This window comes from Podarcis filfolensis, assembly GCF_964270895.1.
Source record: "Podarcis filfolensis genome assembly, chromosome: 4".
NCBI lineage: Eukaryota > Metazoa > Chordata > Lepidosauria > Squamata > Lacertidae > Podarcis > Podarcis filfolensis.
The window spans coordinates 43305256-43330910 of NC_139607.1; positions in this window are offsets into that span (position 1 = coordinate 43305256).

The window sequence follows — 25655 nt, forward strand, 5'->3', positions numbered from 1 at the left end:
ACTATGTAAGATCCTGAAAAGTGGAGCGATCAGAATGGAAAACGTCAAAGAAAAGTAACTTAATCATCACCTTTTGTTAGCCCTTGGCCTACATAAATACATAAATTCAGCCTAATTACTTTGCAGAATCCAAGAAAATGTATACAGTTAATATGTAGTGGTGCAAACAAGACCAAAATCCACACCAACATACTCCATCCAATGTACTTGGATGACTTTTAAAGAGGCAAATTCATGGAAGAAATGGCCATCAAGAGCTTCTAGCCACGATGGCTATGCACAGCTGGTGGCAACAATGCTTCTGTATACCATTTGCTAGAAGTCACAATAGAGGAGAGTGTTCTTATTCTTGAATCCTGCTTGCTGGTTCCCCACAGGCATCTGGTTAGCAACTGTGAGACTAGGATGATGGACTAGATGGGCCATTGGCCTGATCCAGTAGGCACTTCTTGTGTTCTTCAATACATTGTGATTGCATCCACAGATTCTCATTTACACTCAAGTCACATTTCCCCATTCTGGCAGTGTTAAAGTGGCATTAAAGCAGGTGTTGTGTAATTAATTGTATGATTATAATTCTGGCTCTGAGCAATGTAGTGCAGTTACTGCAGTTTGAAAGCTATAACAACTTTTATGTCCTCTGTTGCAATAACAGGTTGAAGATGTTTATATACGGGGTACTGTGGCACTGGGGGAAAAGACCTAGTTGCAGCAGTCTGAAAATATTACTTCTTTTGCACTAAAGCATGGAAGTGTAACCCACAGAGGCTGGCAATTAAATTTTAGACATGTTCTTCCTGGTTCAACTGTACTGAATTCAAAATAGGATAAATTAGTGATAGTGGAGAAAGGAATAGCAAGTGCAAGGATACCCTCCTCCTTTCTAGTCCTTTGCGAATGAAGCGCAAACTCCACCGGAGGTCACACTCTGTTTGGAATAATCTTCCTTTAGTGGCAATCTTCCCATTTCCATTTTAGCTTCCTCCTTCCCTTTTCTTCCTAAGCATGATCACAGTCTTCAGTGTGATGGGGAGGTCTCTTTGTGGAACCTTTACTAGTCCCTCCAGAACACCCTCTATGTAACCTAGGATGAAGGGGACACAATGAGACCAAACTATGGAGTGTGTTTGAATGGACAAGGAAGAGGAAGAGGCAGCAATATTCAAAATGCCGACAGGCCCACAAGAGACTGCATCAGTAAACAAAGCAGAGGGTGTTGCCACAGGTTTGAGCTTGCCTTGAGGGCAGCAGATGACAATGGGCCAACAAAGCTTCCCTATAATAGCATGTAGAAAAGTTAGCAGATTGGTGTTGCTTTCTCAGTATATATGCAAGTTTTTGATTATGATGATGATAATGATGACCAGTACTTTTTTCCTAGGAAAAAATAGGTTCTGGTAGTCACCATGAAGTTGTTACAGTAAGTGCCACACTTTTAACAACAAAAAGAGGTGCCGGTACTGTGTACCCTTGAGCACCCCCTAAAAAGAAAGCACTGACAACACAACAACAACAACAACAACAACAGCCCTACTATAATTCTGTTTCATTGAGGGGTGGATGATTGAAACTTGCTCTGAAAAGTTTTTGGGCACAAATCGACAGATAAACATTGACCTGAGCAATTTGAGGTCTCTTGTCAAAATCCCCGGACCAAGAAAGAAAAATTGGGAAGCCAGTAAAAGAGTGAGACACAGGAAAGGCCAATTCCTAGAACCATGGGAGTTCCAGAGATGGTTATGAAATTCTCCGTTACCAAATTTGTCTCCTGATTTTGAGGATAGTAGCCATAGTAGAACTCATAATGTTTGAATCTGGATTCTTCCAGAGTTGTATTTCTAGACTACCCCAGAATGACATGAAAATGTGTAGTTGAATAGAGCACTGCTTCCCCCCCCCCCCAAGAAGGGGAATAAGAGGGTTTTGTTTTCTTCCCTTTTTCTTTTTTTGTGTGTGCATATTTGTCCATTTGCAAGCAATTTCTGTTTCCAGCAAAAGTTTGGTGTATAAGGAAAGCTGATTTCAGTTCTTTCCCCGCTCCTTGATTTCAGTTCTTAATCAAACCCAAGATTTCCTTAGTCGCTCCTGCAAACCTTTTATAGGACTAGATGGTCAATTGGACTGATCCAGTAGTCTCTTATTATGTCCTTATGTTCACTTCAGTATCAGATCACACTTTAGCATACAATAAAGATGGAGGTTGAGAGCTTTTAAAATTAAAACATTGCTCCAAGTGCACATCAGAGCTTCTGGCCATGCAGCAAAACATTGGCATTTCTAGTCGCTTAATTTGGAAAAGTGAGTTGCCCTTAAATGTACAAGCAACAAATGCCTACATTTTAAATGAAGTTTCTTTGAAGCTGTATTTCATCAGCCCTTATATTGAATTATCACATGCTTGTTGCATTTATTTGTAATGTGTATATTTTATTGAACAAATGACAATGAGTTCTATAGATGAACTACACATCACTTGGGGGAGGGGAACATTGGTTGTTTCTTTAATTGGTTGCTCCTGGAGATTTATTGGTTAAAAGGGAGGGGTACAGATATTTTATTTGATTCCATTTATGATTCACTTCCCAGAAAATTTATAGAAAATGATTCACAAAAGGAATCAAATGAACAAATCTTTACTCCCTTTCAAATGTCTATGAAACCTGTAGCTAATCTAGTAAAATGTGCAGGTACTTCTTAAAATACCCATTTTTTAAAAGAGTATGGTTGTTCTACACTAGACCCCATTAGTTCTGCTCATTGCTTTTCCATAATCAGCTGAAAATGAAATTAAAACCGAGGCTTCACAAAGCAAGCAATAAAAGGGTAAAACCTGCAAGAAGGAAGCTTTGAATTAAGCCAGGAATACTAATCTGTGGTCTCCCATCTCCTTTCAGTCCAAGCCAGCATGGCCAGTTGTTGAGTTGCGTTCGAATCAAGGCAAACAAGTGGATGGTGTTTTTGAGATCCCAGCTGAGCTCCAAGGCTGCCTCTTGAGAGAGAGTGCGTGCGTGCCTGAAACTCATCTGTGTCTCTCTTTTTATTGAATCTTACAAAAGCATGGCCACACATATGTTAGTGGCTGATTGGTTAAAATACAAACAAAGAGGCTAGTTCCTTATTGGTTAACATAGGTATAAGGAGGGGTTACCCAAAATCCATTAATCTCCAATTCTTCAAAGGGTCTTTTGCTAATGGACCTTAGACAAGTATCTAAGCTTTTAATCCACCTAGATTTATGATTGATTATATTATGTCTAAATCAATTACTAATGTTATGATCAGAATATAAAAACAAACAATTAATTATACACTGAAGGAAAACAGAACAACTAATTAATTATACACTGAAGGAAAACAGATCATTGTAAACTTAATGTGACCTGAGTGAAAAAAGAGTGGAATGCAAAGAATGGAATTTGTGTGTGTGCCTGGCACATCTTTACACAGACACAGTGTGTATGAGAGAGAGAAGCAGAGAAAGATTTTAAGGTTCAGAAGTAGCTAGGAAAAGTTTCCCAGAATGCCACAGAAAAGAACCAGTGTTTTACTATACTGGCACATAAAGAGAACATCTCTACATCTCCTCCTTTTTTTTCTTATTTGCGAAATAAGGCAACTTGTTGAATGAAGCAAACTAAAGCAGCAGTGCTTTGGGATCAGTGGTTTGCCATCGAATCCCAAAATAATACTGCGAGGGTGGATGGGGCATAAGTACTTTCAGGATTATTGGTTTGCCAGTAAATCCCAAAATAATTCTACCCACATTTCCCCTTTTTGTTTATTATTGGCGTTGCCATTTCGAATAATAGTCAGCGAGGAGAGCACTAGGTGGCTGAGGTGGAGAGAAAAGGCGAGAAAAAAGATTTGTAAGGCTAGGAATGCATTGGAGGAAGCAAAAGAACAAAATTAATATACATACAATTATTATGGCATAATAAAAAAGACTACGAAGCCAAGTTAAATTAGGCAACCAGCCAGTGAACCACTGAAAAATAGAATCCCAGAAACCAGAGAACCCAATGTCCTGTTTAATATGATGGGTAAGATTTTGCAAATGAGAAATTTGACGTTGAACGGCGTTGGAATTGTCAGTGATGTTAAAACAGCACATATCTGCGACTTGCTCACAGCCATAATGATGAAGCATAAGAAGGTAGTCGATAGCAGCTCTGTTTTTGAATAAACCATTGTGAAGTTCAGCTTGCTCTGTGTTGAGAAGGTGAAGTGCTTGAGAAGTAAAATTCAGGGCTTTTGCTGCAGAACAAGCTAGAGAGTTAATATTTCTGCTATTACGTGCAGCCAATCCTGGAACACCTAAGAGAGAAACAGCTAAAGAGATATATTCAGTCCTACTGGGAAGAGAGACAAGGTCATCACAATCATCAGACAATTCAATATTGCGACTATATCGATTGTGAAATAGATGATGCTTTTCAGGCAATATGATAGACAAGCGGCTTAAACAGCAAGGTGTACCGTGGCTAATGTTTGCAGGAATATAATTAAACGTGTAGCCAGGACATGACCAAAACCAACCTGCAGGTATAATGATAAATCAGAAGGTGTGGATACTGAAGACGGAAAGGCTTAAGGGCTTGATTAACATAATATTGACACATGGTAGGGGAGTTTAACATTCCTTGAGGGAGAACTTTCCACTGATATCTCTCAGTTGGTTGACAATTATTAATTACTGGTACAGTAAAAGCAAAATATCTACGATCTTTCTCCTGTAGGGGGATAGAGAAGAAACAATCTTGCAAATCTATTATAGCCAATTGATAAGAATGTGGAATCACATTTGGATTGGGAAGACCACATTGCAAAGGCCCCATGGGTTCAAGGATTTTATTTATGTGCCTTAAATCATGCAATAATCTCCATTTTCCTGATTTCTTTTTAATAACAAAAACTGGAGTATTATAAGGACTAACTGAAGGTTCAATATGGTCAGCCAGTAATTGCTGATTGACCAATTGTTTTAAGGCAATTAATCGTTCCCCAGTAAGAGGCCATTGCTCTATCCATACAGGGTTAGTAGATTTCCAGCTGAGGGGAAGAGCATGCTTACTCATTTAATTGGATGGTAGCATTTAATTGTTGCAATAAATCTCTTCCCCACAAATTGAGGTGGATGTTTAGCACACAGGGCTGAATATGTGCAATAATTTCAGAGCTGTCTGGCAGAGAGACAGGTAGCCACTGTGCGCTTTTACAAGAAGTCTGGTTACCACCCACACCCCACACTGTAGGAGCAGATTCTAAGGGCCATGTGGGGTCCCAACACTTACTGGAAATGACAGATACGTCAGCACCTGTGTCAATCAAGCCTTCTATAATTTTTCCATTGATTTTATACTTACGAAGAAGTTTTTGTCGTCCAATTTTCTGTGTCACAGCCAGTAGCTGTGGGGGAATAGAAGAAGAGAGCTCGCACAAATTATTATCAATAGCTGATACGACATTAGGTGGAGAAGGAAGCATTACCAATTGTGCCCAAGACTCACCCTTAGTTAACTGCATTGGCATATGGCTCCAAAATTGTATCATAATGGTGCCCACATAATCATGATGTAAAACACCTGGAATAACCTGGATTCCTTGTTTTGCCGCAGAAAATTTAGGCAAAATTAAACCTGTGACTGTAGAAGGGAGTGGACCTGCCATTTGACTAGGCATGATCACAATTTCACCAGGTAAAGCAGTGCCTTTGGCCTCTTGATTGATCAAATCAATAGCAAATTCAAAAGGCACAATTTTAGAAACTTTTGCAACAGCAGAAACTAAGGGTGGGGAACTCTCTAATTTTCCGGGCCTGAGAGTTGGGCCCCTAAGGAGTTTCCCTGAGACCTACATTGATTTGCCCAATGATACCCTTTTCCACACTTTGGACATTTTTTTGAAGGTCTGGTAGTAGTATTTGCAGTAGTATTTTTATTCGCACCTCCGCCAGGCGCCCTGCACTGCTTAGCAAAATGCCCAGGGCGCTTGCAATTGAAACAATTACCTGTTGGCCTGCTATTAGTTTGGATTGCAGTGGCAAGTAAAGACATAGCATGAGATTGACTCCCTATTTCTGTACATGATTGTATCATATCTGCAAGACTATATTTTGAACGACTTATGACAGATTGTAACACCTTCTTAGAATCAGTATTAGCATTCTCAAAGGCTAATTTTTTCATCAACTCATTCTGAGCTGTTTCATTATCTATCTGTCTAGAGATTGATTCTTTTAATCTATCAATAAATTGATGGTAAGGCTCTGAGTGTTGCTGCTTAACATTTACAAAGGAGTTCAGAGGCTGCCCTGAGACAGGGACTTTACGAATGGCGCGCTGGACACAGGTCGCAGTGCGGCTGAAATGCGAAGCTGACAATAATGCTTGTGCAGCCAAGCTATCGAATGGGGCAGATCCAAAAATTTGACTTGCTGTATGCATTGGATCAGCCAGAGCTATCGCACTATGTTTAAATTCACTTTCAAAAACCACATATTGTGCAGGGGATAAAATCATATGCATAAGATCTTTCCAATCATTAGGACACATTACATAAGAAGTTGAAATACATTCCAACATTCCAGTAACATATGAAGATTTAAGACCTGAGTCAGAGATAGCCTTCCTGAATTCCTTCATTATGGAATATGGAAGCTTATCATGAAATACCTGTTGCTGTGCAGTCCCTGGGATAGGCTGATAAGTGAAAGGGAAAAGTGACGGCATTTCCCCAGACCATGCAGACTGCTCTTCTAAAGATAAAAGACCTTCCTGCCTGGCTTCAGAAATTCCTGCACGGACAACCCCAGAAACATTTGGAACAACAGAATGCAAAGGGGGGAGAGAGGAAAGAACAGCAGGCTGAGATGCAGCTTCTGCAGGCAGAGGAGTGGCAGGCAGAGAAGGGGGAGAGAGGGGGATTGTAGTAATCTGACACGGAGCTGCTTCGAGCTGAGAGGGAAAGGAGGGGGGTGAAGTCAAAGGAGGCAAGATTTGTGGGTACGGGGGAGGATCAGGTGATGAAGCAAGGGGTGTAGAGAGTAAGGAAGACGACAATCCTAATTTACCAATAGCATTTGCACATTTTTGCCAAGTAAGCAAGCAATCGATCGGAGCCCTTGGCTCAGAAAAAAGCGTTTTTCCAATTTTTTGCCAGGTCTCTATGTCCAGAGACCCTTTGTCTGCGTAAAATGGACATTGGAATGTTATTTCCATTAGCATTTGTTCAATTTCTTTTAAGGAAATTTGAACACCATCCCCCTTTTGCTTGACTAATTTAAATAATTCATTTGCGTGAGCTTTCTGACCTTTCGTCAGATTCCCTCCCATACTTATGAAATAGCGCGCTGAGACTTTTTTCCAGTCGGGTAAGTATGAGGTTTTCCTAGCTCTGCAAGGGACCTGGTACCTTACTTCGTCGAAATCACGTCGGGGTCACCAGATGTTGAGTTGCGTTCGAATCAAGGCAAACAAGTGGATGGTGTTTTTGAGATCCCAGCTGAGCTCCAAGGCTGCCTCTTGAGAGAGAGTGCGTGCGTGCCTGAAACTCATCTGTGTCTCTCTTTTTATTGAATCTTACAAAAGCATGGCCACACATATGTTAGTGGCTGATTGGTTAAAATACAAACAAAGAGGCTAGTTCCTTATTGGTTAACATAGGTATAAGGAGGGGTTACCCAAAATCCATTAATCTCCAATTCTTCAAAGGGTCTTTTGCTAATGGACCTTAGACAAGTATCTAAGCTTTTAATCCACCTAGATTTATGATTGATTATATTATGTCTAAATCAATTACTAATGTTATGATCAGAATATAAAAACAAACAATTAATTATACACTGAAGGAAAACAGAACAACTAATTAATTATACACTGAAGGAAAACAGATCATTGTAAACTTAATGTGACCTGAGTGAAAAAAGAGTGGAATGCAAAGAATGGAATTTGTGTGTGTGCCTGGCACATCTTTACACAGACACAGTGTGTATGAGAGAGAGAAGCAGAGAAAGATTTTAAGGTTCAGAAGTAGCTAGGAAAAGTTTCCCAGAATGCCACAGAAAAGAACCAGTGTTTTACTATACTGGCACATAAAGAGAACATCTCTACAGCCAGTGGTCAGGGATGATGGAAGGCCAAGGTTATGCGTCCCTGAATTAAATGCCCAGGAGCACTGAAAAGCCTCAATAATGCTTCCTCTGTGCACACTACACAGGATTTCACACATACCATGTTTTAAATTAGATGGAGGTCTGGGGGGAATTTAGGGAAAAAACACAGAAAATATTGGGGTTCAATGGAATGTATCCAACGTTTTCTGTCCACTTGTGCAAGAGTCCTTATGCTAGCAGATGGCAGGTTGCACAAAATGGCAGGTTGTAGAAAATGGAAATTCAATGCAACAGCAGAAGCTTATTGCATAACAGCTTATTCTTGTTGTCTGCTGCAGCTGTGTCTTCCCTTATGCAACTAAGTTCTGCCAGCACAAGTATCCCATGAAATGTTTTTTAGATGCTTTAGATGGAACCCAATGATTTGTTAATGGCATTGGATTTTCCATGAAGCTTTTGGATTTAACTGTTAATGTGGATTTAACTGTTAAAGCTAAGAAGACATAGAACAGTTTTTTTGCCTATACAGCTAGAAAACCCCGGAGACCAGATATTCAGTACAACTTGAGAATTTCTATCCAACTTAAAGTGCAGGCAGGTTTACAATGTGCAGACATGAGGAAAGACATCGTGCCTACCAACCGAGGCAAAGCTAATGTCATAATACAAGTCAAAGTTTTCCCATCTCCTTTCAATGGCAGCCCTGGCTGTTTGTAGCCTGATTGGTGCATTCCACACTTGCTGTTAAGCATTGTGTGTGTGTGTGTGTGTGTGTGTGTGTGTGTGTAACTTACAGGCCCCAAGAACACCAAATAAAGCAGCCTTCCAAGACAGTCAGCAGTGGAAGGAGGCAGAAGAAATGCCCACGCTTGTAAGGCTATGGGATGCTTACCAATGATCAAATCTATTTACCTGTCCATACTAAATGCCAATAATAATAATGCATCTGAGCTGCATTCCTCCTTGGCTGCCCACAGCCCTTCCTCAGCCTCTGCTGAGTCTCTCCTGTCTGCTGGCAGTCAGTGGGAGGAGAAAATATCCCTGCCCCCCTTTCCAAAGTGACTGAAGTCTAACTTAAGGTTACCAGATGTCCCCAGATTTACAAATCAGTCCCCTGACAAAATCCATCTATTTAGTAGGAAGTTGAAATGGGTCCATTGAGGCACTGGAAAACATTCTTACCCCACCCTTCAGGAGGAAGCCTCTTGAGACTTTTTCACAAAGGGAAATTTACCACTGCCCAAGAAATGGGAATCACATTATGTTCTCACATGTACATAATTCTACAACACACACACACACAAATAGCCTGTTAAATTACAGTATTTTAGCCATTTCCCTTTTGTGAGGTATCTCCTCGTACACAGGTGTGTTTTTAAATGGGAGTGAAAGATCAAACAGGCGATGCCATTAACTATTATTTGTATGTTATTCCTTCACATTTGAATTTACCCGTACAAACTATTCCTGGGTTAAGACTGAAGCGCTACAACATTAGTTTTGTAGCCTAGTCACATGGTCGCATTTACCACAGATAACTTCAACTATCACCTGTCAGCTGGATTGCTTAAATGTCTATGATCACATAATTATGAAAAGTTTGTCACACGTTAAATCAATGTGTGGTACGTTCAGCCTAGTTTAGTTAGTTACTTGGGATTTTTAGGATTCTTCATAGGTTTAAATATTTTATGAACTTTGCATTGTATTTTTATTGTATGCTCCTCTGAGTGACGGTTTGACAGAAAATGCAGATTGTAAATAAAATATTGTATTGAGAACAACTACCTTTCTCTTAAGAGGAATGTCCTCTCCCCCTGCTCTGACTTATAAAGTATGGAGAGTTGGAGTGGCTTCTTATTATCTTATTTTTCCTTAGCAAGTAGCCTCATAGATAGCTCCTGACTGCAAATGCACAAAGAGAGTGTGGAAGACTGCCATTAAAAACCTCTTTTCCAAAAAATAAAATAGGCAGAGGGAAACCCTGAAAATACAGCAAATATCCTTGGACACAATGGTGGGAGAAGATCATCATTCACATTTGCTAATGATATCCTGGGGTTCCCCCCCCTCCACCAGCTGCAAGTAATCTGTTAGATAGATCAAGTGCACACTTCCCCCTCGTATCTCCTCTTTTTGTATTTAAATTATTTTTCCTTGTGCTGTAGAGTACTCAGAAGCATATCACTCTCATGGCATCTCCTCTTTCATATCCCCATACATGTTGCTTGCTGAGATTTGGCCTGCAGGGATTAACATCTGCACCTGGTGCCACGCAAAGATACCTGCAGAGGGTGTTTTGGTCTGTTATCGGGCCAGCAAATCTGTCATTTAATAACATGTTCAGTGGAAGGTCATTAAGAAGGCCAGTGAGCTCTGTTTGAACAGTATCTTTGGCTGTCTAAAACAGGAAAGCAGCAAGGCACTGCAGAAGCAGTTTTATCAAATGGCTCCTGAAAAAATGGACAAAGATATTTGCATGGTGAAACCAGCAAATGGCAGGTATTATTATTGACATTGCTAAGATATGAAGCTTGGGGTAGGTGGGTTTTGTATTTCATCTTGCTTGGCAAGTGAAGTGATAGTTGCTTTGTTCACCACCAATCTTCCTACATGTTCTAAACTGGGAAAGAGCAACTATTTGCACAACTGAATTTGCTGGGCAAGTGGATTCCCCTGTGAACAGAGGTTCAAAACCAGTAAGGCTATCTGTGTGCAAATCATCATTACTTGATAATTTCTCATTAAAAGCAGGGACAAATATTAGAATGTAACTTAACTGTAAGAGAAAAAGATCAGATACTTGCAGATCTTTTTCTGTAGCCTGCTGATATCTTCATCAAATGAAAAAAATATTGACCACTCTTCCACAATTTCAGCTGCCTGGCAGCTTTTATTTCTTCTCAAAATTCATTCACACATAGTTGTATGGTTGAAGACCTTTTATAGAATATGTTGATGGGATAAATAAGTTATGAGAATTTAAACTTGTCACCTATTACTTTCATTGCCTTCTTTTGAACCTATTAATTCAAGGCATTTTACCCCTCTAATCCATTCTCAAACCCTGAGGAGCCACAATCAGATTGTTAAATAATTCCACTTCTGCTCATTTCAGCTGCCCTTTTAATATATAAAATGACTTAAGGTTATATTGAATGATAGTTGAAATGAGAGTCATCAGCAGAACCAGAATTCTGTGAACAGGGATAAGGGGGGGGGGGGGGGCAGTTCTTCCATACTTCTCAAAAACAGTTCCTTCAGAAATTGTTTGTTGCTTCTATAAATGTGTTGGAGCTTCGCACATCTCAGACTGATGAACAGCACCAGTGGCTTCCAAGCAAATACAGTATCCCAAGTTGCCCATCAGGCAACCATAGTTCAGAGAGTCACCTTTCATCCCCCATCACCTTTCCTTAGCTCCATCTGCTTTTCTGCTCTATTTGAAAGGGAAAGCAAATACTGCAAGGAGATGATGTACCATTATTGTAATGACTCAATTATAATGTGCATTATTAGCCTAATGCTATTCCATCCTATTCCATAACATTTTGTTCACTTCTTAATTTGATTTACTCACTCAAATGAATATTAGCATGTTTCTCACCTTATATTGATTTTTGAATTTGTCTATACACAGTAGTGTTGAAATTATTATTTCAGTCCTGAAGTAATATGAACTAATTATGATTGCATCTAGTGTTTATTAGTTAATGTTATCAGCAGGTAATGTTTAGGAAAGGTTTTTCAAATGAAAATGTGTCAGTATTTCTCTGCTTAATCTACTTTTTTCTCTACTGTCTGGTTACTGACAGGATCTCTGGTTAAAAATAAGAGAATATAATGATCTCAGGGGCCAAATATAACTTTCAAAGAAACAGGGATGATTGAGGAATTCAGACTTTGCATATTTGGGCATGAATTGTTCTGATCAGCACCTTCTGCGTCCCAGACTAGTATGTGCAGATTGAAATGTAGCTGTCCATCAGATTTCACGTTTCTCCAGTTTATGCAGCTGCAGTTCTCTGCTCAAAAATATATCTTGAAGACATTTTTTAAAGATGTGTCAGAGACAATAAGTTAAAAATGTGTATTTAATTATTTTTAAAATGTGGTTAAATGTGAGCTTTTGTGCATTTCCCCTAAATGTGGAAGAGAGACTAGAGAGTGAATACATGCCAATATAAGTGTCAGGAGTCCAGGTTCCCAGCTTGATCATACAGTAAGTGTAGATAATTAAAAAGGAGGATTTATTGCAAAAACAAACAGATAACTCCGGACGGCTCTAACAAAGTCTCCAGCATCATTACTCAAGATGACTCTTCTGAACTCTCCTTCCAGGATCTACAGAAGATATTGAACTTAGGACTCTTACATCTTTTGTTTTGCTTCCAGTCTAACAGCCCTCCCATTCACTGACTCTTGGGAGAGAGTGGATCAGCCCCACCCTCTCCCTGGTCTGAGAGACTGTTCGGGGCTTTTTGTGCTTCCTGTGAGCTTTGGCTGTGTTCTAGCCTGCTCTCAGCTACTGCCTTATCAGCTTGCCCGTCAAGGTCAGGAGGAGCTGGAGCCCACAGCTGCTGGCTCTCCTATGCCTGACTAACATCTAAGACTCCCTGTTCCTGGCTGCTTTCTGCAGTTGGCTGTAAACATTCGCTTGGAGCTGGCTCATTCCTGACAATAAGCAGCAGATTTGTCCATCTCTGTCTAGGCTAGAAACATGCTTGTCTTTGTTAGGAAATGAAATTCCCTCTGATCTGTTGTCTAAGGTTGTTAACAGAGAACAACTTAAGGTTTATGTACAGAGGTTGCAATTGGGTTGAACCACAGGTACTACAGGTTACACGGAAAGGGGGAGGATGTTAGGATAGTTCCGTTCCACCTTAAAAGGGTCAGGCATGATTGTTGTGTATCACATGCCTGTTTACTCCCAGCACTGTTCTTGCTGGGAACTTCCATTTTGTATATAGCTTTTATTCTGGCTGTTTTCCTGGACACGGAGGCAAGAAGTCATGTTTTCCCTTTGTTTTGAACTATGTTGAATAAAGCTGTAAATATTCTCTCCTGTCTGAATCTTTCGTTGTGGAGACTCTGTTGAAAGGGTGTGCACGGGTCTTGGTATGTCTCTGAGGCTTGTGTCGCTAATTGACTGATGCTGTTCCACGGGAGACCGGTGATCGTCCGGAGATGGCTGGGGCCTGCCTGATGCTTCCGTCTCCCTGGCAGTATCACAACAGTCTTCACTGTACTATTTCTTCTGGAATTTCTTATTCAGTGTTCTTTTTCTAGTTTTCTAAAAGGGTATAGTTCTTATTCCTGTACTTTCAAAATATATTCTAATGTATTCAGCTTATTCTTCAAAAAGGCCATGATCACATGTCCTCCAATATTCAACAGCATTGAAAATACCATCTCTTGTATGGATAGCAGCAAAAATGAGCCCACCTCCCCACACACTTAACATGAAGGTTGTTTGTGAGCAGGATTTTCAGCAGTGCCACATAGGGAGGCAGCTTCCTTTTCTTCAGTTCTTAAAAAGAAACGAAAAAGAAAACAGAACAACTCCCAAGTCTGGTATTTCAATGTTTTGACAAATTGTGTGTGGCAAAAGGCTGAAGCACTGTCTTTTCAGTTATAATAATAATAATAATAATAATAATAATAATAATAATTATTATTTATTATTTGTACCCCACCCATCTGGCTGGGTTTCCCCAGCCACTCTGGGCGGCTTCCATAGAAACCAAAAATACACTAAAATATCACAGATTAAAAACTTCCCTCAACAGGGCTGCCTTAAGATGTCTTCTGAATGTCAGGTAGTTATTTATCGCTTTGACATCTGATGGGAGGGCATTCCACAGGGCGGGCGCCACTACCGAGAAGGCCCTCTGCTTGGTTCCCTGTAGCTTTGCTTCTCGTAATGAGGGAACTGCCAGAAGGCCCTCGGCGCTGGACCTCAGCGTCCGGGCAGAACGATGGGGGTGGAGACGCTCCTTCAGGTATACTGGGCCGAGGCCATTTAGGGCTTTAAAGGTCAGCACCAACACTTTGAATTGTGCTCGGAAACGTACTGGGAGCCAATGTAGGTCTTTCAAGACTGGTGTTATGTGGTCTCGGCGGCCACCCCCAGTCACCAGTCTAGCTGCCGCATTCTGGATTAGTTGTAGTTTCCAAGTCACCTTCAAAGGTAGCCCCACGTAGAGCGCATTGCAGTAGTCCAAGCGGGAGATAACTAGAGCATGCACCACTCTGGCGAGACAGTCCGCGGGCAGGTAGGGTCTCAGCCTACGTACCAGGTGGAGTTGGTAGACAGCTGCCCTGGATACAGAATTAACCTGCGCCTCCATGGACAGCTGTGAGTCCAAAATGACTCCCAGGCTGCGCACCTGGTCCTTCAGGGGCACAGTTACCCTATTCAGGACCAGGGAGTCCTCCACACCAGCCCGCCCCCTGTCCCCCAAAAACAGTACTTCTGTCTTGTCAGGATTCAACTTCAATCCATTAGCCGCCATCCATCCTCCAACCGCCTCCAGGCACTCACACAGGACCTTCACCGCCTTCACTGGTTCTGATTTGAAAGAGAGGTAGAGCTGGGTATCATCTGCATATTGATGGACACCCAGTCCAAACCCCCTGATGATCTCTCCCAGCAGCTTCATATAGATGTTAAAAAGCATGGAGGAGAGGACGGAACCCTGAGGCACCCCACAAGTGAGGGCCCAGGGGTCTGAATACTCATCCCCCCCACCACTTTCTGAACAAGTCCCAGGAGGAAGGAGCGAAACCACTGTATAACAGTGCCCCCAGCTCCCAGCCCCTCTAGACCGTCCAGAAGGATGTTATGGTCGATTGTATCAAAGGCTGCTGAGAGATCCAGCAGAACTAGGAAACAACTCTCACCTTTGTCCCTAGCTCGCCGGAGATCATCACCAGCGCGACCAAGGCAGTTTCAGGCCCATGATGAGGCCTGAATCCCGATTGGAAGGGATCCAATCACTTCCCTTGCCAAACCACTCCTGCCTTCTCTACAGCTTCAACCTTCTACTGCAGCTCTAGGAGAAGTGGTGTGAACTAGCAAATAAGAAGAGCATGAATGACCACTTCAGACTTTTAGGAGTAAAGTTCAGGCAAGAGGGAGTAGATACACATATTTGTATCGTGGATTTGCATTTGCGACAACACATTTTATCTGAATTTATTTGACTGCCTCAGTTGTCTCAGTTACAGCTATGGCATCAGCATAACATGGTGTTTTAAATAAATAAATAAATACATAAATACATAAATAAATAAAACAGCATTGTTTGTGATGCTTTCATGGGCTTTGGCTGCTCCTGGTATGCATAGTTAAGGCTCGCTGTTGTTTTAATGGAAGCACAAAATAAAAGGAAACATTGCTGCAAGAGCAAAGAGCAGAGATGGGCAGAAGCAGAAGAACTGGTGTGGTTCTTGATGTATTCCAGACATTATCAACAAACAGTTCAGAATGAATGCATAGAGGGAGAAACGATGCTCCACAGCAAAAAGATGTTATATGAGGCCACAAGATAAGGCAGCATCAAATACTCATATCAGGATTGTGCCATTCAGAAGGTGGGCAGCAGGAGGCTGGGATATACTGGCAAATTTCTGGGTGATTTCCAGTAGATCACAAGGGGCTTCTGAATCCCAAATTGTCAAAATAGTTTGCTCCCTTCTAAATGAGGGTGCTCAGATGGTGGTGGTTAGAAGTGTACTTTTGTATGACAAGATTGGTTGCTCAGTCCTGGTCCTAAGAACATATTACTGGGCTGTTCCCTACTTTTGCCCTTTCTGCTAAACCACTATTTTGCACCAGCTCCAGACTTCAGGGTGCTGCAAGAGAACAACCTATATCCCATATGCCTGAAGTCTACCCATCCCTGCTGTAATTTAGAGAGTGGTTCTACCTGCCCAGCATAGAATGATGAAAAACATGCTTTTCCTAGCTAATATAGACTGTAATTGCAGGGAATGTTAAACAAGGTACAAAACCTAATAGGATTTTTACTACAGATTATCTACAATTTACATATAGAGCAATTGTATGATATACCATGCAAAAGAAGTGAGAGAGATGAAAACGTTATAGAAGAGCTCAGAGAAACACCTGAGACCTTCCTAGCAAAATGAATACACATTTCTAAGAGTAAAAAAATAAATAAATTCATTTGAGTGAAACTTCTGCGTCTTTCATATTTTCCATGTTTTGGGGCACCTGAAAGCATCACAGAGCTGTGTGGACAGATGTTTCCTTAGCATGAAAGTACACTTCGGAAACAATATTGCTTTCGGAGAGCCATTAATGCACTTGCTTCTTCTGCTCTTGAAAGAGGTAATGAAACTGCAGTTTCCTGGCAGGGAGTGTCATTGAGATCTACAGGCTTCACTCCCAAGGACTGAGATGCAAGGCTTCTTTGCATGGACTCATTGTAAAAGAAGATGGCACCAGGTGATATGAAATCCACCAAATGGTCCTTCCTATTTGACTGCTGCCTCAATAAAGAGTTAAGCCAAGGAAACTAAAATAAAAATACCATACCTTTTCACTTTATGTTTTGAACTTATTTTTATCTCTTGTGGCTACTGCTAATATGGAAGTTTGGAGTCCATTCATTGAGTAAAAATTACTGGGAAGTCAAAGGGACTTAAAAATTTAGTTAGGAAAAACAAATTACTGTATTTTCCCGTACACCCCGCCCCTGTGTATAGGACAACCCCTATTTTTGAGGACTCCAATTTCAGAAAAAGAGGGGAGATGGCCCAGAGTTTTTGAGCTTTTGGGGGGATGCAAAAAATCACTCACCCAATTGACAAACACTGCCAATAGCAACGCAACGCCGAAACCCCCAAGTGACTGCCAGCTTGCAACTAGCAGCTGGCCATCGCACACCCAATTGCCACAGCGGCAGCCAATCCATTGCAGCCCTTGCCACAGCCAACAATCACCAACCCAATTGCCACAGCAGCAGCCAATCCAAAGCAGCCCTTGCCGCAGCCAACAATCACCCAGCCAATCGTCGCTGACAAGCTCCTGCTTGTGGGTGCAACCAGTTGCCCCGCCCCGCTCTGCACTATCCGTGTATAAGACAACCCCCAATTTTGAACATTATTTTAGAGTAAAAAAACACCATCTTATACATGGAAAAGTACGGTACATTGCACATGTGGGAATTGTGTGCATTCCCACCATTGCTTAAAATCTTGTTTATTTAGGCATTCACATCCCACTAGTGAAGACAAAGGACTCTAGAATGTAGCTGACAATATAGCTATGCTAGTATAAAAACAATTTTGAAACAATATTGTTTTAAAACTTAAAAAACAATCTATTTAAGAAAAAGCCACGCCCCTGAGGCTCTCTTATGTTTCAGTGTCCAATATATGGAGAAATAGGTTAGGGTACGGAAGGTCCCAATTCAGAGCAAACATGTTGACTGGATCATTTCTGGGATTGTCTGATGAAGCTGGCCATGGGGTGGTTTGATAATGCCATAGCAGGAAATCAGTGGTATTAGTTGTGACTGGACCCAGGAATTAAGTTGTGAGACACAAGTGATGTGCTAGGCTAGGGCCACATTTTAATTTAACTATATCTGCAGGGTGGTAGGTGTATTGTGTCTGTTGAACTTATACCTATAATACTGCTAGCAAAACGTACAAGAAATCAGTCAGGGATAAATGGTAGTGATTCTGTGGGTCAAGCCGAGTTTGAATAGACCAGGCTTATTGTGGAGTCTATTGTGTTGGTTTTACTGGTTAAAGTGCTAATACAATTTCTAAAACTCTTTTTACACTTGTGTTTTTTTTTTTTTTAAATATTTTTATTTTTCCATATAAACACAATACAACAAACATAAACATACAAAAACAAAAACAAAATAAAAAACATGTATCATTTCATATCCTAATTTCATATCCTATCTTCCCCGACTTCCTCGTGCTTCCCCTTTCTGTATTCCAAATTCTTATCGATTGTTCAGCAAATCTTCCCTTATTTTAATTTAAATTTAGACTATTCTTCCTTATTTTCCTTGTCTTAACCATTGCTAATAGTAACCATTTACTTTCCAGTCCAACATCATTCTAACTTTCATTAACTTTATGATATTTCTTTAAATAGTCCTTGAATTTTTTCCATTCTTCTTGCGCTGCTTCTCTTCCCTGGTTTCGGATTCTGCTCGTCATTTCTGCCAAGCCCATATAGTCTATCACCTTCATCTGCCATTCTTCCAGTGTGGGTAGTTCTTGCGTCTTCCAGTACTTCGCAATGAGTATTCTAGCTGCTGTTGTAGCATACATAAAGAAAGTTATATCCGTCTTTAACACCCCTTGGCCGACAATACCCAAGAGAAAGGCCTCTGGTTTCTTGGGGAAAGTATATTTAAATACCTTTTTAAGTTCATTATAGATCATTTCCCAGAATGCCTTAATCTTCGGGCAGGTCCACCAAAGATGAAAAAATGTACCTTCAGTTTCTTTACATTTCCAACATTTGTTGTCAGGCACATGGTAAATCTTTGCAAGCTTGACTGGGGTTATGTACCACCTATATATCATTTTCATAATGTTTTCTCTTAAGGCATTACATGCCGTAAATTTTATCCCGGTGGTCCACAACTTTTCCCAATCAGCAAACAAAATATTATGACCAATGTCCTGAGCCCATTTAATCATGACCGATTTGACCGTTTCATCTTGTGTATTCCATTTCAGCAGCAAATTGTACATTTTGGACAAATTCTTAGTACTGGGTTCTAACAGTTCTGTCTCCAATTTTGATTTTTCCACCTGGAAGCCAATTTTACTGTCCAGTTTAAACGCTTCATTAATTTGATGGTAGTGGAACCAATCTCTCACCTTCCCTTTTAATTTCTCAAAACTCTGCAATCTCAATTTGTCCCCTTCCTTTTCCAAAATTTCCCAGTATCTTGGCCATTTGGACTCCATATTTAACTTTTTAACTGCCTTAGCTTCCATTGGCGACAGCCACCTTGGAGTTTTATTTTCCAGCAAGTCTTTATATCTGTCCCAGACATTTAGTAGTGCTTTTCTGACAATATGATTTTTAAAACTTTTATGTGCTTTAACCTTGTCGTACCACAAATATGCATGCCACCCAAAAATGTTATTAAAACCTTCCAAATCCAAAATGTCTGTGTTTTCAAGAAGTAGCCATTCTTTCAGCCAGCAGAAAGCTGCCGCTTCATAGTAAAGTTTAAAGTCTGGCAGGGCAAACCCCCCTCTTTCCTTTGAATCCGTTAGTATCTTAAATTTAATTCTGGGCTTTTTGCCCTGCCAGACAAATTTAGATATGTCTTTTTGCCACCTCTTGAAACAATCCATTTTATCAATTATTTGCAATGCTTGGAACAAAAACAACATTCTTGGCAATACATTCATCTTTATAGCTGCAATACGGCCTAACAAGGAAAGCTTCAAGTTGGACCAAATCTCCAAATCTTTTTTCACTTCTCTCCAAGTTTTTTCATAATTATCTTTAAACAAATTCACATTTTTAGCTGTCATATTTATACCCAAATATTTCACTTTTTTAACCACAGTCAACCCTGTCTCATTCTGGAACCTTTCCTTTTCTATCTGTGTCAAATTTTTCTCCAAAACCTTTGTCTTAGACTTATTCAATTTAAATCCTGCCATTTGACCAAACTCTTGGATTATTTCCAAAACTCTTTTCGTGCTAGCTTCTGGCTCTTGCAATGTAAGTACTAAGTCATCTGCAAATGCTCTCAGTTTATATTGTTTAGCTCCGACCTGAATCCCTTTAACCAACTGGTCCCTCCTAATCATATTAAGCAAAACCTCCAGGACCGATATAAAAAGTAATGGGGAGATAGGGCACCCCTGACGTGTCCCTTTTTCAATCTTGAACTCTTCTGTAACCACATTATTTACAATTAGTTTGGCTTTCTGTTCAGAGTATATTGCACCTATACCATTTTCAAACCCTTGGCCTACCCCCATCCCCCGGAGGTTCTTCAACATAAAACTCCAAGAAATGTTGTCAAAGGCTTTCTCGGCATCCACAAATATCAAAACAGCTTTAGTGTTTATGTTCACTTCCAGCTTTTCCAAAATGTCAATTATATTCCTTACATTGTTCGACAAGTGCCTTTTTGGGAGAAAGCCCGCTTGGTCCCCGTGAATCTCCTCCATCAAAACTCTCTTCAGTCTTTTTGCCAAAATATCAGCAAAGATTTTGTAATCCACATTCAATAACGAGATGGGTCGGTAGTTTTTAAGTTGGGTCTTTTCAGTCTCTGTCTTTGGTATAAGTGTAATGTAGGCCTCTCTCCACGTATCGGGTGCCCTTTTCCCTTCCATAATCTCATTGCAGACTTCCTTCAAAGGTTGTATCAACCCTTCCTTCAAAACTTTGTAGTATTTGGAAGTCAGTCCATCCGGTCCAGGGGATTTGCCCAGCGTCATGCCTTGAATGGCATCTTCTATTTCTTGTGCTGATATCTCCTGGTTCAATATTATCTTACTTTCATGCGAAACCTTTTTCAGCCCATTTTCCTCGAGGAACTGTTGTATGTCCATTTCTTTTTGCGGCCCTTGTGTGTAAAGTTGTCTAAAGTAGTTCTGAAAACAATTCCTAATTTCCGCTGGGTTGCTTATGTTTTTTCCTTCCACTTCTATATTTGTTACCGTGTTGAGTTTTTGTCTCTTCTTTATTTGCCAAGCCAGTAACTTGCCACATTTATCAGCAGATTCAAAAGTCTTTTGTCTCATTTGTTTAATTCTCCACTCTAATTCTTGATTCATCAGTTCCATATATTGTGTTTGATGAAATTTGATTTCTCTTAGAATCTCTTGGGATTTTGGCTTCGATCTTAATTGTTTTTCCCCTTCTTTTATCTTTTCCAAAATTCTCTCCTTTTTCTCATTTTGCTTTCTCTTCTTTAAAGTATTTTGCTGAATCAAAAACCCTCTCATCACGGCTTTGCTTGCGTCCCATACTATTCTTTTTTCTACTTCAGACCTTAAGTTGATTTCAAAATAGTCTTTCAAGGTTTTTTGGGCCTTCTTACAGATCTCCTCGTCTCTAAATAAGGTGTCATTCATTCTCCATCTGAAGGAACCAGTTGTTGTTTGCCTCATCACCATCTTTACAGCATTATGGTCGGAGAAAGTTTTTGGGCAGATTTCTACTTTTTTTATATTCGGAGCCATACTGCTAGTCACCCAGATTTGGTCAATCCTTGTCCATGTCATTTTGGCTTCAGAAAAGAAGGTTCCCTCTCTTTCTAATGGGTGTTTTGTTCTCCAAATATCAATCAAGTCCATATTGTCAGTCATTTCAAAAAAAGTCTTTGGTAGTCTTCCATCTTTTGTTATTACCTGTCTTTGTGCCTTGTCCATATTTGTTGAAACCACTCCATTCATATCTCCCATCAAAATTAAGTTGTAATCCATATGGTCCATCAAAATTTCATGCAACTTCTTAAAAAATTCAGCTTTCCCTTCGTTTGGTGCATAGATTCCCACTATCAAATACTTCTCTCCTTGAGATTGAATTTCAATTGCCAAATATCTTCCTTGATCATCTTTAAAAATTTGTTTCGGTTGCAATTTTTCTTTTGCATAGATCACCACTCCTCTCTTTTTTACTCTGTCTGAAGATATAAATTCCTGTCCCAGTCTTTTATTTATTAATAATTTTCTATGTGCTCTTGTCACGTGGGTCTCTTGTAGGCAAATCAAGTCCAATTGGTCTTTCTTTAAGGCATGAAATATATTTTTTCTCTTCCTGGGAATATTTAAGCCATTACAATTCCAGGTTAGAAGTTGCAGAGCCATGATGGGATTATTTACTCCTTCCTCCTACAGCTCCCTGTTTTTGTTCCTCGTCTGTCGGTGGTACCGTGTTCGTGTCCAGTGATGGATGCCCTTGTCCTGGAAATGTCTCTTTCTGTAGGTCTTCTTCGTGTTCTCCCAAGAACTTGTCTTTATCACTTACAGTCTTTATTCTTCTCTTCTTTCCCTTATATTTAAAAGACAAGCCTTGGGGAAATTCCCACCTGAATGGTATGTAGTTCTTCTTCAGCAGTGTCACCAGGTCTTTATAATGTCCTCTTGCGTCCAAGATACTCTTAGGGATGTCTTTAAAGATCTCAATAAAAAAGTCTTCAATTCGAAGGGCTGTTTGGTAGTGCAGGTTCAATATTTTATCTCGCTCCTCCTTTGATCTTAAGGTAATAAGACAATCTCTGGGTCGATTTCTCTTCTGTCTTATTCCCAATCTAAATGCACTTTCTATCTTAAAATCTTCTTTCTTCAGCTCCTGCTTCCAAAAGTCAGAAAATTCTTTTGTCAAATCATCCACCAAGTTCTCTCCTTCCTTTTCCGGCACAAGTCTGATCCTCAGGTTCCTCTCCTTGCGTTGCATATCCTGCATAGAGAGTGCCAGTTCATATTCATCCAATTTCTTGTAAACTGGTGGAAATTTTTCCTCCGCAGCAGTTGCAATTTCCTTAGCTTCCTCGGCTATCTTTCGTGTTGTAGATGAATCTTCCAATAATTTCCCAATTGCTTCTGCATTTGAGTTCACTTTATTCCCTAGGTCAGTTATACTTTTAGTATTTAGGTCAATTTTCCCAGAGATTTCTTCAATTTTTTTATTTGTTTCAGCAACTTGTACTTTAGTTTCAGCAACTTGCAATTTAGTCTCCGCACCTTGCTTTTTTAGTTCCTCCAAAGAGTCATTTATCTTCTCCAATACCTTGGCAAATGATTCTTCTGTAGACATTGCTTTCGCTTTTGGCTTTGCAGCCACTATAGTTCCAGAGGCTCCTGTTACAGAAGCCCTTCTTTGCATGTAAGTGTCAATTTTGTATTGTCTGCCAGATCTCAAGGTTATTTCTTGTAACTCCCCTTTCTCTTTACCATCTGCCATAACAAAGTCTTTTAGTCAAGGTCATTCCCAGACTTTGAAACTCACAAACAAAGTTCTCAAATTTTAAACTCCACTTGTTGCTGAAACAATTTGTAAATCCTCTAGGGGGCGTAGAGTCAGTTCTATACTTCTCAAAGTAATCCCACACTCTTCAAAAAAGAAGGAATAAAAGTTTCCTAGTCCCTTTCAATTTTTCTTTCCTTTTTCAAGGGGATCCCAGTCAATAGTGTCCTGTAAGTAACTTTGTAATGCCACAGAAACAGTGTTTCAAATTGGAAGTAACCAAAGTCAATTTGAGATATTTATTAGCTTCTTATGGCAACAGTCCTTAGCCGGTTCCTTTTCTCCGGCAGTCCGATCCCAGGTTAAAGAGCAGCGATACTTAATCCAATTCTTTTAAATTGGCAGGGAAACACTTTTAAAATCTTCTTCCCCCTCCTCCTGCCTTCGGGGGGGGGGGAGTTCTTTGCTTTGGTGGTGGATTTCTTAAATCCCGCAAATTTCCTCTCAAGCAGTTACAGCTAGAGTGCCTTTCGCTTTGATCTTGCTACAGAACGGAAAGCAGACTTCCTTTTTAATGCTTGTCCGTCTCGGTGCCCAATTTCTTTACTTTTAGTGTCCAATTATATTTTAGCGGTCAATCCTACTCACGGATAGTTGTTCTTTTAATCCAATTTCCCGGGAAGAAGTCAGCGCTCTCCGCTAATGGCGACGCGGCTTCGCTTCGCAGGCTGGGTGAAGACGACTCTCAGCACCGCTCCAAGACCCCTCCGCTCCTCCGGAGCCTTTAAAAAGGCTATTTCGCAGCGTCGGGGGGGCGCAAAGGTGCCCGCCGAGTCTCCAGTTCACAGGCAACGCGCCTGTGATTTTTAAGGGTCCCCGCTTCGCCGTAGCTGACAGGACCCGAACCCACGAAGCAGATCTCTCCCGGAGCTCCGGTTGAGATCCGCCATTAAGCGCCGGCGCTGACCGGAAGCCTCTTTTTACACTTGTGTTAAGGAACTGTAGCTTAAAAATAATAATCAATATACCAACACGCCACGCTAAATTTTAAATGGGAGGAAGGAACTGTATGCTGGTATACCTCCCCAAACTCCTGCAATTTTCTGAGTTAATGGGCTTTCAAGTGGATTCTACCCCCACCCCACCCCCCAGAAACAATTAACATGGAAATGTGTGCTGGAAGTGTGCTAGATTCCACAAGATTTCCAGGAGTGGCTTTTATGTTGTGTGAAAGATCACACAAAATGCAACCATGAGCAGGTAAGGAAATGGAATGAAGATTAAATTAAGTGCCATTTGAATGTAGCCTAAGGGTCTGAAGGTCTCTGGCAAGCAGCTCTAGGAAAATAAACATTCACTTCTACCTGTGATGGTGTGTGGGCAGGTTCCCACATCTATCCACCTGTTATACCAACCTGTGTTGAAACCAGCAAATGTGCAGAACAGAAAATAATCCTGAGTAACTCCTAAACAAATGCTGAAATGGTATTTTAAAATGATATTTATGTACTTTCACTGATCCCAGGAGCTTGGCAGTGTAGGCAATGGAAGAAGATAAGCTGTTTTAGAAAATAAATGATAACACACTTGCCATTACATCTTACACTTCAATTAAATTAATGTAGCCTCCTCCCACTGGCTGAGGCGGATAAAATTTGTAGTTCAAAACTTCTGAGGGGCTTCAGATTGGGGGAAGTCTGAGTTAAAGGTCCACAAGCATGCTGGGGTTTTAACACCTCACTTTTCAGAAGAAGGTGTTAATTCCATCACTGGCATCATTTGTCATTGTTATAAAACTGTTTTTACAAGAAGGACCCATTTTGAGCCATATGGTTTGAAGTGTTGTGGGATGTGAACTATCTAATTTCACCGTCGTTCATTCACACTTGAAGCCTAGTATTCTGTTGTTGAACTGCAACATATTTTTAGAGAGACTCCCATAATGTTTTAACATTTCAAGCACTGGCATCACACCACTAAAATAAATTGCTTTGTTTTATATATAATTTCAGTGCCTTGGACTTGGTGTGCCAGCACAAAAGTACTTGGGATACGATGCTCCTATAGCTTTGGGACTGGGAAGTGTAACATCATGAATATGTTGCTATTTTGGAAAAGCGTAATTTATTTATCTCACCGCCTTCTCCCCATTTCAGCCAATAAAGACTTCCAAGGTACCTTACTAAGATCTATAAGACATTTCATACCCCCCAGGCTTACAATCCAAAAGACATGACACAAAAGAAAAATGGTGGGGGAGAAGAAGGAAAAAGAAGAAGAAGAAGAGTTTGGATTTGATATCCCGCCTTTCACTCCCCTTCAGGAGTCTCAAAGCGGCTAACATTCTCCTTTCCCTCCCCTACAAGAAACACTCTGTGAGGTGAGTGGGGCTGAGAGACTTCAAAGAAGTGTGACTGGCCCAAGGTCACCCAGCAGCTGCATGTGGAGGAGCGGAGACGCGAACCCAGTTCCCCAGATTACGAGACTACCGCTCTTAACCACTACACCACACTGGCTCTCAAACTCAGGCCATAGTTATTGGTTAAAGGTTCTGTATAATGGCCAGGTGGAACAGAAAATCATTAAAGGAAAGGAAGAGCA